This window comes from Apium graveolens, chromosome 1 (assembly GCF_009905375.1).
Source record: "Apium graveolens cultivar Ventura chromosome 1, ASM990537v1, whole genome shotgun sequence".
Classification (NCBI taxonomy): Eukaryota; Viridiplantae; Streptophyta; class Magnoliopsida; order Apiales; family Apiaceae; genus Apium; species Apium graveolens.
Genome location: NC_133647.1, coordinates 74742660 through 74757427, shown reverse-complemented (window position 1 = coordinate 74757427; position 14768 = coordinate 74742660). Strand labels below are relative to the sequence as shown.

Genomic DNA, 14768 nt, shown 5'->3' with positions numbered 1-14768 from the left:
CTCCATAAATAGCCAAAATGTCCACCTTCATCATCAAAGCCTTAAGTTGGGCAGCTATAGCAGTTACTGCATCCAACTCCATAATTCCTGCTACCTTTCCCTGAGTCAGTCTCTGGGAAGGATTCTGGTACTCATTAGCAGCCATAAGTTCAATAAGTTCATAAGCTTCATCGTAGCTTTTAGCCCACAAGACTCCTTTTGATGCTGCATCAAGCATGGGTCTAGAAGTAGCACCCAATCCATTGTAGAAACAGTTAATAATCATCCAATCAGGCATGCCATGGTGTGGGAACTTCCTTAGCATCTCCCTATAACGATCCCAAGCCTCACACAGAGATTCTCCAGTTTGTTGAGCAAACTGAGTAAGAGCATTCCTGATTGCAGCAGTCTTCGCCATAGGGAAGAATTTAGTGAGAAAATTTTGAGCAAGATCTTCCCAAGTGGTGATAGACCCTGCTGGTAGAGAATGTAACCAACACTTAGCCTTGTCCCTCAGAGAGAATGGGAAGAGTCGCAGCTTGATCGCATCTTCAGTCACATCATTGAATTTGAAAGTGTCGTAGATCTCGATGAAATCCCTGATGTGCATGTTGGGGTCTTCAGTAGGAGAACCCCCAAATTGAACTGAGTTCTGTTTCATCTAAATCGTGCTTGACTTGATCTCAAAAGTGTTAGCCCTGATGGCTGGCCTGATGATGCTTGACTGAATGTCATTAATCTTAGTCTGAAAATAGTCCATTAAAGCCTTAGGATTTTCTGCTTGATCACCCATCTCTACTAAAGCTGGTTCCTCGACTTTCTCTTCTTCTTCTACCTTCTTTTCTTCCTAAAAAACTTCCCTTTCAACCACCACAAGTTCTTCCTTGGCTTTATCCAGTGTTCTCTTACGAGTATGCGAACGCGTATGCATATACCCTCGCTAGAGTACCTAAAATAAGATAAGAAACAAATAAGTAAAATGTCCGATTCAATGAACTTTAGCGACCACTGATGGAAAGCACGTAAACTATAAATTAACACTTCGATCCCCGGCAGCGGCGCCAAAAACTTGTTAGTCGCTAAACACGTGCTAATAATTCACGCAAGTATACGTGTTCGCAAGTAATATAGAATATATTCTAGTTCGTTCTCACAGAGACTGGTGTTGGTTAACTATGTAATTTATGCACTTAAGCAACGATGTATGGTTATTATTCAATGCTAAGACGATAACAATTTGGGTTGTTATAACTAAGAATTAAGCTAACAATTATAACTAAGGGAATAAGATTGATTGAATTATTAAATAATTGAAATTCAATTTCTTGATCGGTATCCTATGGAAGTCGGGGCTCGTCCCTGGTCAATATTGGATTCTAACTTCATTAAATACTTCTTTCAATAGCCTTACTGTTTTTAACCTTGGTATGTAATGGTGATGACACTAATCAGATAACACGAAACTGATAAATGCCAACTTTTGTTGCACGAGTACCATACTGTCAGACATCCACAAAAGAGATAGAAGCTGAATAAACACCAATTATATTGAGACCCTATATGTCTATAGAATTTGACAACATAACGGTTTAAGAATAAGTTATCTATCTTGATTACATAGGGCAAGTAAGATGGGTAAAATTACCTACGAATCATGCATAACAATAACACACGAACCTATGCTAGCATGGCAAGTTCTAAATCCTTAAATTCACTGTCACTTCATTACGAATTAACACGCTATCTTATAAGTTCGCGACTCTTATAAGACGAATAAGCACAACCAATACTAGGTTATCATACAATCACCACACACTAAGGCATCAAAACAGTTTAACTAAAAAAATCCATAAATAAATCCGTTGGAACCCCACAATAACGATTAGCCCATAATCGAACTCATCATCAACGTGGGTTACGATGAAAGCATGGTATAACAAACATAGTCTTTATACTTAAATAACAAAACCAAGTACGAAATAAGAGTAAAGCTTCACAATTAAGAAAACTAGCATCCCAGTTATAACTTAAAATAAAGATTCACAAGTAAAAATAAGGTCTTCTTCGTCTTCATTGAATCGTGCTAATACGGTCTTCTTATGGCTCTCCTTGTACTCTGGTACGTCTCTCTCATGAAAACGTTCTTATTTGAATATATATAGCAGCCCTAATCAATCTGGAAGTCTCCCAATTAGAATTGCATTAGAATCAGGATTCAAAACTTTCACCCCGACGCGGGCGCGTGCTATCACAGCGCGGGAGCGCTGTCATTCTGAAATCCTGGCGCGGCCGCGCGCTAACGCATCGCGAGCGCGCTAACACATCATGGGCGCGCCGTCCTTCTGGGAAAAACTCAGATTTCATCTTTTTCCTTGCTACTTCGAGCCGGTTTTGCACGAGCTTTTATTCCAACACCACGTTGACACCAAATTAGCACCAAAACAATGCTAATTCACTTGATTACCTACATAATACGTGAAATGCAAAAACACTAGAAAACACATTAAAACACTTAACAACTTGAGTACAAATGTATCAATTCAAAGCTTATTAGAGCATAATAAAGTGTCATAAATGCCACTCAACATGCATCTTTTCAGTTTACTCTACACCCTGTTCCCTACCGTAAGCATGAGGCTCTTCTGTTAGAGCGAGAGGCCTTGTTGGCCCAGATTCAGGAGTTACAGCATATCATAAGGGCTACAAATGTTGACAGGAAAGTAAAGGAGTTTCGGAATGAGATTCAGGTGACCCGTAAAATACTTGAGGCTAGACTTCATGGAGCTACTTGCGAGTATGCAGCCCCAAATGCTCTTATGGGGTGGGCCAGAGAGGTATTGGAGGATTTTGAAAGACTTGGTGGACCAGAGTTTCCATAACGCTAAATGACAAAAATGATGTGATAACTGATAATATGTAAAATAGTGTGTAATGTGTACTATCAGACTTTTGGTGGGTATATCAATAAACTAGACTTGCTGAATAAGGAGTAGGCCTATTGTACCCTTGCCTTTAATAAAATGTTTTGCGTTTGTACCACCAAACTTTGATATATATATATATCAGTACCTTTCCTTTCCAGCATTGTCATTTACTTTACCATACATGTTTTACTTTACTGCACCAGTTAGGAAACTTTTGTGATAACATGTACCCAATTCCTCTTAACTGTTTACATTATGTAAAGAAGCATGCAATTTACTTAGCTCGATTGTTGAAAATGTTTTCAAAATAGATATTTCTATATTACAGAAGCTTTTCATAAAACGGGTTTTGTTTTAAAGGCTTAATAAATTGTTTGATTCTTTACAGAAAATGTCTCCAAGAAGAAATAACCGTCCGAACAATCAGAATGAAGAAACCAACTGTAATATCCGGGATATATCGTGTAATTATTTTTGCTATTAAATAATTATTATGTGTGTTAAGTATCTATTCTGTGAGTTAGTTGTTAAGTGTTATCTGTACTTGGATATTCAAAAATAATATTAATTGAGTATTTTAATTTTTATATGTCAAAAATAAAATATAGATAATTGTCATATCTTCCTAATTATTTTTATGATGATTTATGAATTTATAAGAATCATATGAAATTTCTAAAATCTTTTTTCGGGTATTTAAAACCTATTTTATAAAAACGGGAACCAACCGACGTCACCCGTTGTTACGTTTTTGGAACCCGAAACTCTTCCGAGAACTCCTTCCTAACCTAATTGTAATATTCCCAGCATATTCCATGTTTCGATTTTTTCGATCCGGTGTACGGTTTGTTCTGCGCGGGTCCCGGTGCAACATTTTCGATACAATATTCATTTCAGTAAATCAATAAAACCCGTATTTTCGATAAACGGGAGCTTTTATTAAACTATCCCAATTATCACTTCGTAGTACGTGTAACCAGGCGCTGAGACCAAGAACGCAGTACAAATAAACGTATCGTTTTATATCCGGAATGATCCAACGGGATACTAATTTTCCGTAAATATAAATAGCCTTTTACCGTATTTTATTTCGTATCAAAATCATTTGCAGACAGATAATTATATAATTTTACAGAGAAAAATCATATATTGATAAACTGTTCCAAGAATCAAACCAACTTTTGAAGGTGTTAGTGATCTTTGTTTGAAAAGCTCGAGTAACAGATTTGAAGGTCTTGAAGAGCTCTATCAGATTCCATAACCTGTTTTACTGCAGAATCAAAGGTTTAATTTCAAGAAATTTATTCATTTTCGAATTATTTTTATGAAAAATATTAATTTTTGTTCGGATGATTGTTTGTATGATTTGATGATTGCATGTTATAGAGCTTGTTTTCCTGATGATTTTGATATATTATACGTCTGATTTGGAGTTCAATAACATGTTCAAATTTGAGTTTGATTTTCGAATTTCAAAATTAGGGTTTATAACCCGTATGAATGTTCTTAATTGAAATTTGGGGGTTTCTTATTCTGGAACAGATTGATGTTGTGGTATAGTGGATTATATTCTCTGTGAAATTTGCAATCTAGTCGTATAAGTTTCATGAATCACCGAGGTCTGTAGAGAAGGGAGTTGTCTTTTGAAATTTTCCGAAGTTCGCCGGAAACTGGCAAACTTCACGGCCAAATTCCGGCCAACTCAGGGATGATTAGAACGATTTGTTGGCATGGTTGAGTTCCTGGTAAAGTATAGATGTGATCTGGAGGTGTTGGTGGGGTGAAGATGCCGGGAACGTGTTCTCCGGCCACCCCTGTATTTTCCGACGACGGGGCTGGAAAATTTCAATTTAGTACCTATAGTTTTGAAAACGATGCAGTTTGGTCCTTGAAGTTTCCAGACTTTGCAAAAATTGGATTCCTGTTTTAAAAATGTTTAAAAATCATATTTCCTATTTATTCTTATTATAAAAATTCGTTTTTAATTTCTAAAAATTCCAAAAATTATTATTTTAATTCCGAAAATTATTTTTAATTCAAAAATAAATCTGAATTAATCAATTAATTAATTTCAGTTAATTTTTAATTGATTAATTGGTCTATTAATTCGAAAATTAATTGATTAATTGATTAAATTAATTATTAATTGATTTTAATTAATTATTTAATTAGATTTAATTATTTAAAAATGATTTAAAAATTCTGAAAAATAGTTTCGAGCTTTAAAATATTATTCTAAATTATTTTCAAGGCTCGATAATTATTATAAAATTGTTTCGAAGCCAGAATTGGCCAATCGAACCCTGTTTATTAACCCGAAATTGATCCAACGACCCGTTTTAATTCTGAAAAATATTTTAAAAATCATTTTAAATAACCGAGAGCCTATTTATGATCCGAGACTTCTTTATAAATGATATATCATTGACTACGTGATGTATTATATGTTATACGTGACTTGTTGATTGACTATCGGTTTATATATTCGGCATTTACTTGATTATTGCGTAACTGTCAATCTGTTAATCGGATTTGGGTGAAACGAAGGGTAGATAGAAGTATGTGTTGAATAGAATCATTTCAGTTGATTATTGATAGATGCTTATGATATGTGAGCATAAGAGGCAAGACGTAGGAAAGGGAAACAGGTAGTTGAAGAGTAAGACGATTGTGATTGGAAGCGAGTGCAGGATAGTAAGCTAATACCAGGCAAGTGTATTGAACTTTCTCGAGATATTGTAGTACTTGATAGTCTTATTGATATTGCAAGTGCTTTGAAGCACTGAAACCCAAACCCTGATTCCAGTTATTGTTCTTGAGCCATGAACCTTATTCTTTCTATACCATTGATTGTTGTATACCCAAACACGAACCTCAAATATACAATACTACTCCACAAATACATACACATTAAATATTAAACACTGAACCAGATTGCTTACACCTTCAAACCATTATATTTTATGCTTTGAAAGCCCAAATCTTTGAAACCCTGAAACGTTGATTCCTTTGTTATCCAATTCTTTCATTACCCAGCATCCAAGCTTTGAAATTACCTTATTGATCCTTACAAGGATTGAAACCCTTTCATTGTTAAACACTCATTGTTGTTAATGATTCTGGTTATTGTTTATTATTGCTTATTCTATTATTATGTTAGAATTGGATTGTTTTTATAAAATTGTGGACCAGATTCGTGGTCAGACCATATAATGGTCAAGTTAGGCCAATGTGTGCCTTGGATCCAGTAGTTAGAGCAATGTTGTGTGCCTTGCTCGGGGTTAGTGCGTGACTGATCAGCAGCCTAACCTTGGTTTTAAAATAAAAGTATAATATCCAATTCTAAATCATAATCCATTGTTCACTTAATATCATAACCATGTTCACCTGATGATCATTATTCTCAGTTTTGTCATTGTGACTTGCTGAGCTAGTTAGCTCATTTGTGCGATGTTGTTTATATTCTTTCCAGTTAAAAAGAAACCAGTTGGTAACGAGGATCCCCAGTCCAGCGCGAGAGCTAGGGGTTCAGGTTGAGGAAGCTGAGCTAGTAGGCTTCTTTTGGGATAATTTAAGTCTGTAAAAGTTTGTAATAATGTTTAATACTCAGTTTTGAGTTTAGAATAGTTGGGATTTGAACGTTAGTAATATAATAGTGTGTTTGGCTTGTGTGCATACTTTAACCTGTTGCGGTCCGTGGTGGTTGGTAAGTAGGGTCACTGCATATTATTATTATCTTTATTATTGTTATAAGCAGGTTATAAATAAGGCGTGTGTGGACCCCAAACTTCTGACCCGGGTTTGGAGGGCGCCACACCAACAACAACAACACCCAAGACAGCAACAACCAAAATGCCAACCCAGGTCCCATAGACCCAACTGTAGCCCAGATTCTTCAGATCTTGGCTCAAAAAATAGTTCACCTGACTCAACAACAGCAGGCAGACCAACCCACAGGTAACCTTTAAGACCTTTCAGGAGGTAAATCCACCAGAGTTTAAGGGTTCTGTAGATCCTATTGAGGCAAGAGTCTAGTTGAAGGAAATTGAGAAGGCATTTGCCTTAGTTAAAGTGAAAGAGGAGCAGAAGACTGAGTTCACAAGTTACTACCTGAAGAATAAAGCCACCTACTGGTGGGAAACTGTTAAGATGTTGGAAGGTATATATGATGTTACGTGGGATAGATTAAAGGAGCTGTTTTTAGAGAAGTATTTCCCTCAGTTTATTCAGGAGGAGCTAAAATAGGGGAACATGTCAGTGGCAGATTATGAAAGTAAGTTTAATGATTTGTCTAGGTTTGTGCCATCATATGTGGACACTGATAGGAAGAAGGCTAAAAGGTTTCAGCAAGGACTCAAGCTATGGATCCGAGGGAAGGTGGCCATATTTGAGTTGGATACGTATGCGAGAGTTGTGTAGAAGGCTATGATTGCAGAGACAGAGAGTGAAATGTCTCAGAAGGAGAAGGAAGGTAAGAAGAGGAAGTTTGAGGGAAGTGAAGGACAATCCCAAGCAGGGAAGTTTCCATATTTTAATCATAGGAAGGGCAAGTTCCATCCCGGAAAAAATTTTAATAGACAGAATGTAGGCAACGGAGGCCAAGGTAACCGTCCAGCCATTGGGAACCAGTCAACCTAGCAGATACCAGCGATACTAGATTGTCAAGTTTATGGAAAGAAACATGGTGGAGTTTGCAACAAGTTGAATATGGTATGCTATGGATGCAACCCAGAGGGGCACTATTCAAGGGAGTGTCGTAATCATCCAGCCAGAGAGCCAGTTAACAAGGACCAGCCTACCAAGAATCAGGCAGGAAAGGTTCTAGAAATTGGATTTACTTGTTTCAAGTGCGGGAAGCTAGGACACATAGCCAGGGATTAAAAGGCACCAATTTCAGTCAATAATACAATGAGAATCATGGGAGCTACTCCAACAGTGAATGAACCTCCCAGAGCTAGAGTTTATGACATGTCTGTGAAGGATGCTATATGGACACTGATGTTGAGGCAGGTACGATTGCTGTGAACTTCTTATGTGCTAAAGTGCTATTAGATTCGGGAGCAACTCGATCATTTATTTCTCAAGGTTTTGTTGATAAGTTGAATTATCCAGTTGAATTGTTAAGTGAGATTATGACGACCGAATTAGAAAATCAGGAGCGTGTATCAGTTAACCAAGTGTGTAAGAGCTGTGAGATTTAGATTTCAGGCCATAAATTTGATGCTGACTTGATACCATTTAAGTTAGGAGAGTTTGACGTTATTCTAGGAATGGACTGGCTATATAATCACGATGCTCAGATAGACTGTCGTAATAAAAAAGTAACATTGAAGATGCCAAATGAAAAAGTGGTGATGTTTAGAGGCCAGAGGCAAGCGAAGAAGTTCTTGACGATGATTCAAGCTAAGAAGTTACTACGACAAGGATGCGAGCACTTCATTGTGTATGTGATAGATAGAAGTCATGAGCTAGCAAAGCTGGAAGACATTCCAGTGGTAAATGAATTTCCAGATGTGTTTCCAGATGAATTACCAGGACTTCCTCTAGATAGAGAAATTGAATTTGCAATCGATTTAGCACCTAGAACGGAACCATTATCTAAAGGCCTATACAGGATGGTGCTAGTTGAAATGAAGGAATTGGAAAAGCAATTGCAAGAATTGTTGGAGAAAGGAGTGATTTGACCCAGTGGATCCCCATGGGGTGCACCGGTACTTTTTGTTAAGAAGAAAGACAGAAGCATGAGGTTATGCATCGACTATCGAGAACTTAATAAGCTTACGATCAAGAACAAGTATCCATTACCTCAAATTGATGATTTGCTTGATCAGCTGAAAGGAGCCAAGTACTTCTCTAAGATTGATTTGAGATACGGATATCACTAGTTAAAGATCAAACCTGAAGGTATACCAAAAATAGCTTTCAGAACAAGATACCGTCATTATGAATTCTTAGTGATGTCTTTTGGATTGACCAATTCCCCAGCATCATTTATGGACTTGATGAATAGAATTTTCAAAGAATACCTGGACAAGCGTGTCATTGTGTTTATTGATGATATTTGATTTACTCAAAGTCAATAGAGGATCATGCGGAGCATCTAAGGATATATTTGGAAATTTTAAGAAAGAAGAAGTTGTATGCAAAGTTTTCAAAGTGTGAATTTTGGTTACAAGAAGTTCAATTCTTAGGACACGTGGTAAGTCATAAAGGGATCAAAGTGGACCCAGCAAAAATCGAAGCTGTTATGAATTGGGAAATGCCAAAAACATCAACAGAAGTGAGAAGTTTCTTAGGACTGGCAGGATATTATCGACGATTTGTTCAAGATTTCTCGAAGATTGCGATGCCTTTGACGAAGCTTACTAGGAAAAATGAGAAGTTTATATGGAACAGGAAGTGTGAAGAAAGTTTTCAAGAACTGGAGAAGAGGTTAATCACGGCACCTATTTTGTCACTTCCAGATGATCAAGGAAATTATGTAATCTATAGTGATGCTTCTCATAAGAGATTAGGTTGTGTTTTGATGCAGCATGATAAAGTCATTGCATATGCGTCTAGACAACTGAAACCTCATGTTCAGAAGTATCCTACTCATGACTTGGACCTAGCGGCGATAGTATCCGCCTTGAAGATTTGGAGACATTATAAATATAGAGAAAGATGTGAAATTTATACAGATCATAAAAGTTTAAAGTACATATTCACGCAAAAGAAGCTTAACATAAGACAGAGGAGATGGTTGGAGTTGATCAAAGACTATGATTGCACTATTAACTATAATCCGAGAAAAGCGAATGTGGTGGCAGATGCATTAAGCAAAAAGGAAAGACTGAATATATTGACAATACCCGAAGAGTTATACAAGGAATTTCAGAAATTGGACTTGGAAGTCAGAATTTGCAAACCTGATGAAGCAAAAAAGTATAGTATGACTTTTTAACCTGAACTGTTAGAAAAGATAAGAAAGTGCCAAGAGGAAATAATGGATCACGATATCAATCGTTGGGTTGAAGAAGAGTTATGCACTTAGAAGGACGATCAAGGTATTCTCAGATTTTCATCCAGAATTTGGATTCCACCAGTGACAGAATTGAAGAATCAAATTCTACATGAAGCTCATAACTCAAAGTACTCAATCCATCCCGGAAGTACCAAGATGTACAGAGATTTAAAAGAGAATTATTGGTGGCTAGACATGAAGAGAGAAATTACGGAATGGGCTATCAAATGTTATACATGTCAGAGGGTCAAGGCAGAGCACCAGAGATTAAGTGGATTATTACAGCCACAAGAGATTCCAGAGTGGAAGTGGGAGCACATTGCTATGGATTTTTTAGTTGGCTTACCAAGGACGAAGCGAACCACGATGCTATTTGGGTTATAGTAGACAGATTAACCAAATCGGCGCATTTCTTGCCTATTAATGAAAGATTTTAACTGGACAAGTTGGTTCACATATATTTGAAGGAAATAGTAGTGCGTCATGGAGTCCCTGTGTTTATTGTGTCTAATCCAGATCCACGATTCAATTCAAGATTTTGGAGAAGTTTTCAAGAATGTTTGGGAACTAAGTTGAATATGAGTATGGCCTATCATCCGCAGACGGAAGGCCAAAGCGAGAGAACAATCTAAACAATTGAAGATATGTTGCATGTTTGTGCTATTGATTTCAAAGGCAATTGGGATGAACATTTGCCCTTAGTGGAGTTTTCTTACAATAACAATTATCATGCCAGTATCAGAATGCCTCCCTATGAAGCTCTTTATGGACGCAAATGTCGATCACCAATATATTGGGACGAAGTCGGAGAACGTAAGATACTTGGACCCGAGTTGGTACAGAAGACAAAGGAAGTTGTTGAGATCATTCAGAAATGGCTAATTGCAGCGCATGATCGCCAAAGGAAATACGCAGATCAATTCAGAAAGGATGTGGAATTCGAAGAAGGAAATCTAGTTTTACTAAAAGTGTCACCGTGGAAAGGATTATCGAGATTCGGAAAGAAAGGAAAGTTGAGTCCTAGATTCGTTGGACCTTTTGAAATTTTGAAACGTGTTGGTAAGGTAGCATACGAGTTGGCGTTACCCCCACACATGGAGCATATTCATAATGTTTTTCACATATCAATGCTTAATAGATATAATCCAGACTCTAGGCATGTAATTGAGTATGAGCCAATAGAACTTCAGGCAGATTTATCGTATATAGAGAATCCAATAATGATTCTAGAAAAGTGAGAAAAGGTATTGAGAAATAAAGTTATGAATTTGGTACGAGTATTGTGGAGAAACCCAAAGGTTGAAGAGTCAATCTGGGAGTTGGAAAGTGATATGCAAGAAAAGTACCCTCGGTTGTTTACTTAGGAGATTCTGAGGACAGAATCCTTTTAGGGGGAGGATGTAATAGCCGGAACATGACGTGTAATTATTTTTATCAATAAATGATTTTTATGTGATTATTATGTGATTTTTTAGTGAATTATCAGATGATTAATGTTGTTATGTGGATGTTTATATGTGGTAAAGTCTAGGTATATTAATTTTATTATGTCCAGAATGAAATATAGATAAGTAAGGTATTTTTCTGGTAATTTTTGGAGTGTTATATGATTTTATATTGATTTATGAATTTATGAATTATTTTCTGAATAATTACAAAACTATTTTATAAAGCCGGGAATCGTCCAACCTCAACCGTTTTTACGTTTTTACAACCCGAAACTCTTCCGAAAACTCCTTACTAACCTAATCTGGTAATTTCGGTCATTTTCCATGTTTTAAATTTTTCGATCCGGATTACGATTTGACTCATGCGCGGCCCGGCGTAATATTTTCGATACGATAACCCTTTTTGATAACATTATCTTCGGACAAAGTGTTTTATAAAAGCCCGATTTTGATAATTATCCAAAACCTTTGATGCTTATCCAAAATAGGATAATGCTTATTCAAAACAGGATAATATTTATCCAAAACGTTATCCGATAGGATCGTTTTTATAGTTACTTAGCGGCTAAGAAACGTATTTATCGATCTAACACGATCCAGAATGTACTAATATTCCGAAAATATAAATATCCCTTTTCTTATTTCATTTTACTTGTAAAATCATAATCAGACAGTACAAACCAGTAAAACACAAAGAAAACCCTAATAAAATGTCACGTTCTTAAAAATCAATCGCACAAACGAAGGCGTTATTGAACTCCGATTCGGGCGTGCAATATATCAAAATGAAGCTCTCAAAAAACTCTTTATGAATCAATCATCTATTCTAGTACACAAATCAAAAGGAAGCTAGACAAAGAAAGGGAAAGCCAGTGGTCAGTGAGTGAGAACCAATTGACAAGTGATAGTAAAGTAAAAGCGAATTGATAAGTTAAGAAGGAAATTGGTGATGGCGAGGATCTCCAATCGAGTGTGCAAGCTACGTTTTCAGCTTGAAATGGAATGAGCTGGTGGAAGTTGTGTGACTTAATATATGTTAAAAGTTTGTAATAAAGCTTGACTTCAGCTATAAGATAAATAAATTTGCGATTTGGTACATTTGTAATAAATAAGATTGTGGCTTGTGGACATACTTTGAACTATTGCGATTCGTGGTTATGGTAAGCAGGGTCATTGCATATATTGTTATATTATAAACATGTTTATATATATGGTGTGTCTGTGTTGTGGACCCCAAACTTCTGACCTGGGTTTGGAGGGCGGCACAGAAGTTATCCATGGTTCTCCTGATGGTGTTGTTGCAAATATTGGGAATATGAAAGGCGAGGAAGAAGATGGATCCTATAGCTTAAAGGAGGATGAGATCCCTCTAAATGGTGTTAGAGTGAAGAAGAGGAAGAGAGATGGAGATGCGACTGCCCCTGTGTCAAAGAAAAGGCGTTCTTCTTATGAGGGTGAAATCAATTATAATGGGTCAATTTTGAGGTAAATTAGGCATTTTATGAAGGGTAAAGGGATGAAGTTTGTCTTTCATCCTTCTGGACATGCCAAATCTGTGAGGAAAGCGAGAGAGGCCAATGTTACTTCCAGTGACAGCGAAAATGAAGAGGTGATGGATGAGGAGACAGGCTGCAAGCGGCCTAGGTATGGTTTTTGTTTCAAAAGGGGTCCCGATTCTTTTACTGTTGTCTCTATGACCCATGATGACTTCAGGAAGCTGAATAAATATAATTGGTTAAAGATGATGCATTATTCCCAGAGATATCATGCTAAGGTAAACTTGTAGAGCATGTGCGATCGTATTTTTCTCCTTGCATTTTGCTATATTGATTTAGTCATTATTGTTTGCTGGTAGATGGAGTATAACGACTCGTATATTTTTGTATTATTTTAAAGTGAATAATTAATTATATAAAATATGTATATTGATTCTGAAAGATGTGTGTTGTTTATTATTATTATTATTTATATGTGATTGTTGGTCTACGAGGATTATTTGTATAATTGTTTGTTGAGCCGTATTATTTCATTTTCACTTTTAAAAGTGGTTTTATGATAGATTTATTTTCATAAATATTTGGATTATCTCTAAAATTATTTTTATGATTTTATAATTTGAATAATTATTTTTGGGATTTTATAAAATTTAGAAATCAATATTTCATTAATTATTTATCTTTAAATGATTTTCTGATTACATTTATTTGTAAAATCATTATTTAATTCTAGGATGCTTCAAAAATTATGAAACTCATATTTTATTAAGTTGGGAATATTTCAAGAATTATAATTTTTTTTTGGAAATTTTTAGGCTTAAACTCACCCGCGTTCGTTCGTTAAATCGATAAATACGGATACGAGTTGCTAGTCAAAAATATTTTAAAAATTTTGAAGTTCTTATTTTATTATTTCTCATTTATTTTGGGAACTTTTAAAATTGCTTTGGATATATTTCGATATGTTTCTATTCGCGCATTTAATCATGAAAATCACGAATCGCGCGATTGCAATTGTTAAGCGGGCTATAAACTAGCTGCGTGTCTTTTTTTCCCGAAACGTGGCATCACAGCAGAATTTTTGGAAATTAAAAACATCAATTTCTTTTCTTTCTCCTGGTTCAATCTCTCGACTGTCTCATCTCTCTCATATCTCTCCTCTCCCTGTTACTTCTCTCTCCTAATCTCCCTTCTCTCTGTTCTTTCTTCCCCTATTTCCCTGCGTTTCTCCGCTGTGTTCGCCACCGTTCCTCCCCTTTTTCCGGTGAGCCGCCGCTTGGTTTTCCGGCATGGCTAGTTCTGTGTTCTTGTTGATATACATATATATATGTGTGTGTGTGTGCTCGTGTGTATATGTGTGTGTATGTTTTGCGTGTGTGAGTGTGACCGTGTTTGTGTGTTTGTGGCGGCGCGTGGCCGTGTGTGTGCTGTGGCTGTGCTTCCCTGTTTCTCTGTTGGGCTTTGTGTTGGGGTCTTGTTAGGCTGAGTTTGTGCAGTTGAATTTGACTGTTATAATCTTAATTTCTATTTCTTTTTCAGTAGGGAATTATTAGTTAAAAAATCATGATATTAAAAAAATATTTCATGCGGGAAAGATTTTATTATCGGTAGAATTTATTCGAAATTCCCAATATTTTTGGGCACCAATAAATTTTGCCGCCATTGACGATGAACTTCGGTGAGTCGACGGTGGACGGTGATGATACATTCCGAGTCCTAAATATATATAAAACAAATAAAATGATTCGTATAAATTATTTTCGAAATATAAATAAGTATTTATGTTACGAGTCGTATCGAGACGTGAATTGTGGATTGTTATTTATTGGGAATTGACGTCGATTATATTTCGACGGGTAGTCCTATAAATAGAGGAGTCGCTGTGCAAATTTTCTGAAAATTATTTTAAATACGGAAA

At 36.2% G+C, this 14768-nt stretch overlaps 1 non-coding gene across 1 annotated transcript; it reads left to right on the top strand.

Moving 5' to 3' along the window:
* The first annotated feature begins 275 nt into the window (after window positions 1-275).
* Window positions 276-382, top strand: LOC141682170 (small nucleolar RNA R71). The gene has a single exon (XR_012559577.1). It is a non-coding gene; the product is annotated as a small nucleolar RNA R71 (small nucleolar RNA).
* The last annotated feature ends 14386 nt before the right edge of the window (window positions 383-14768 follow it).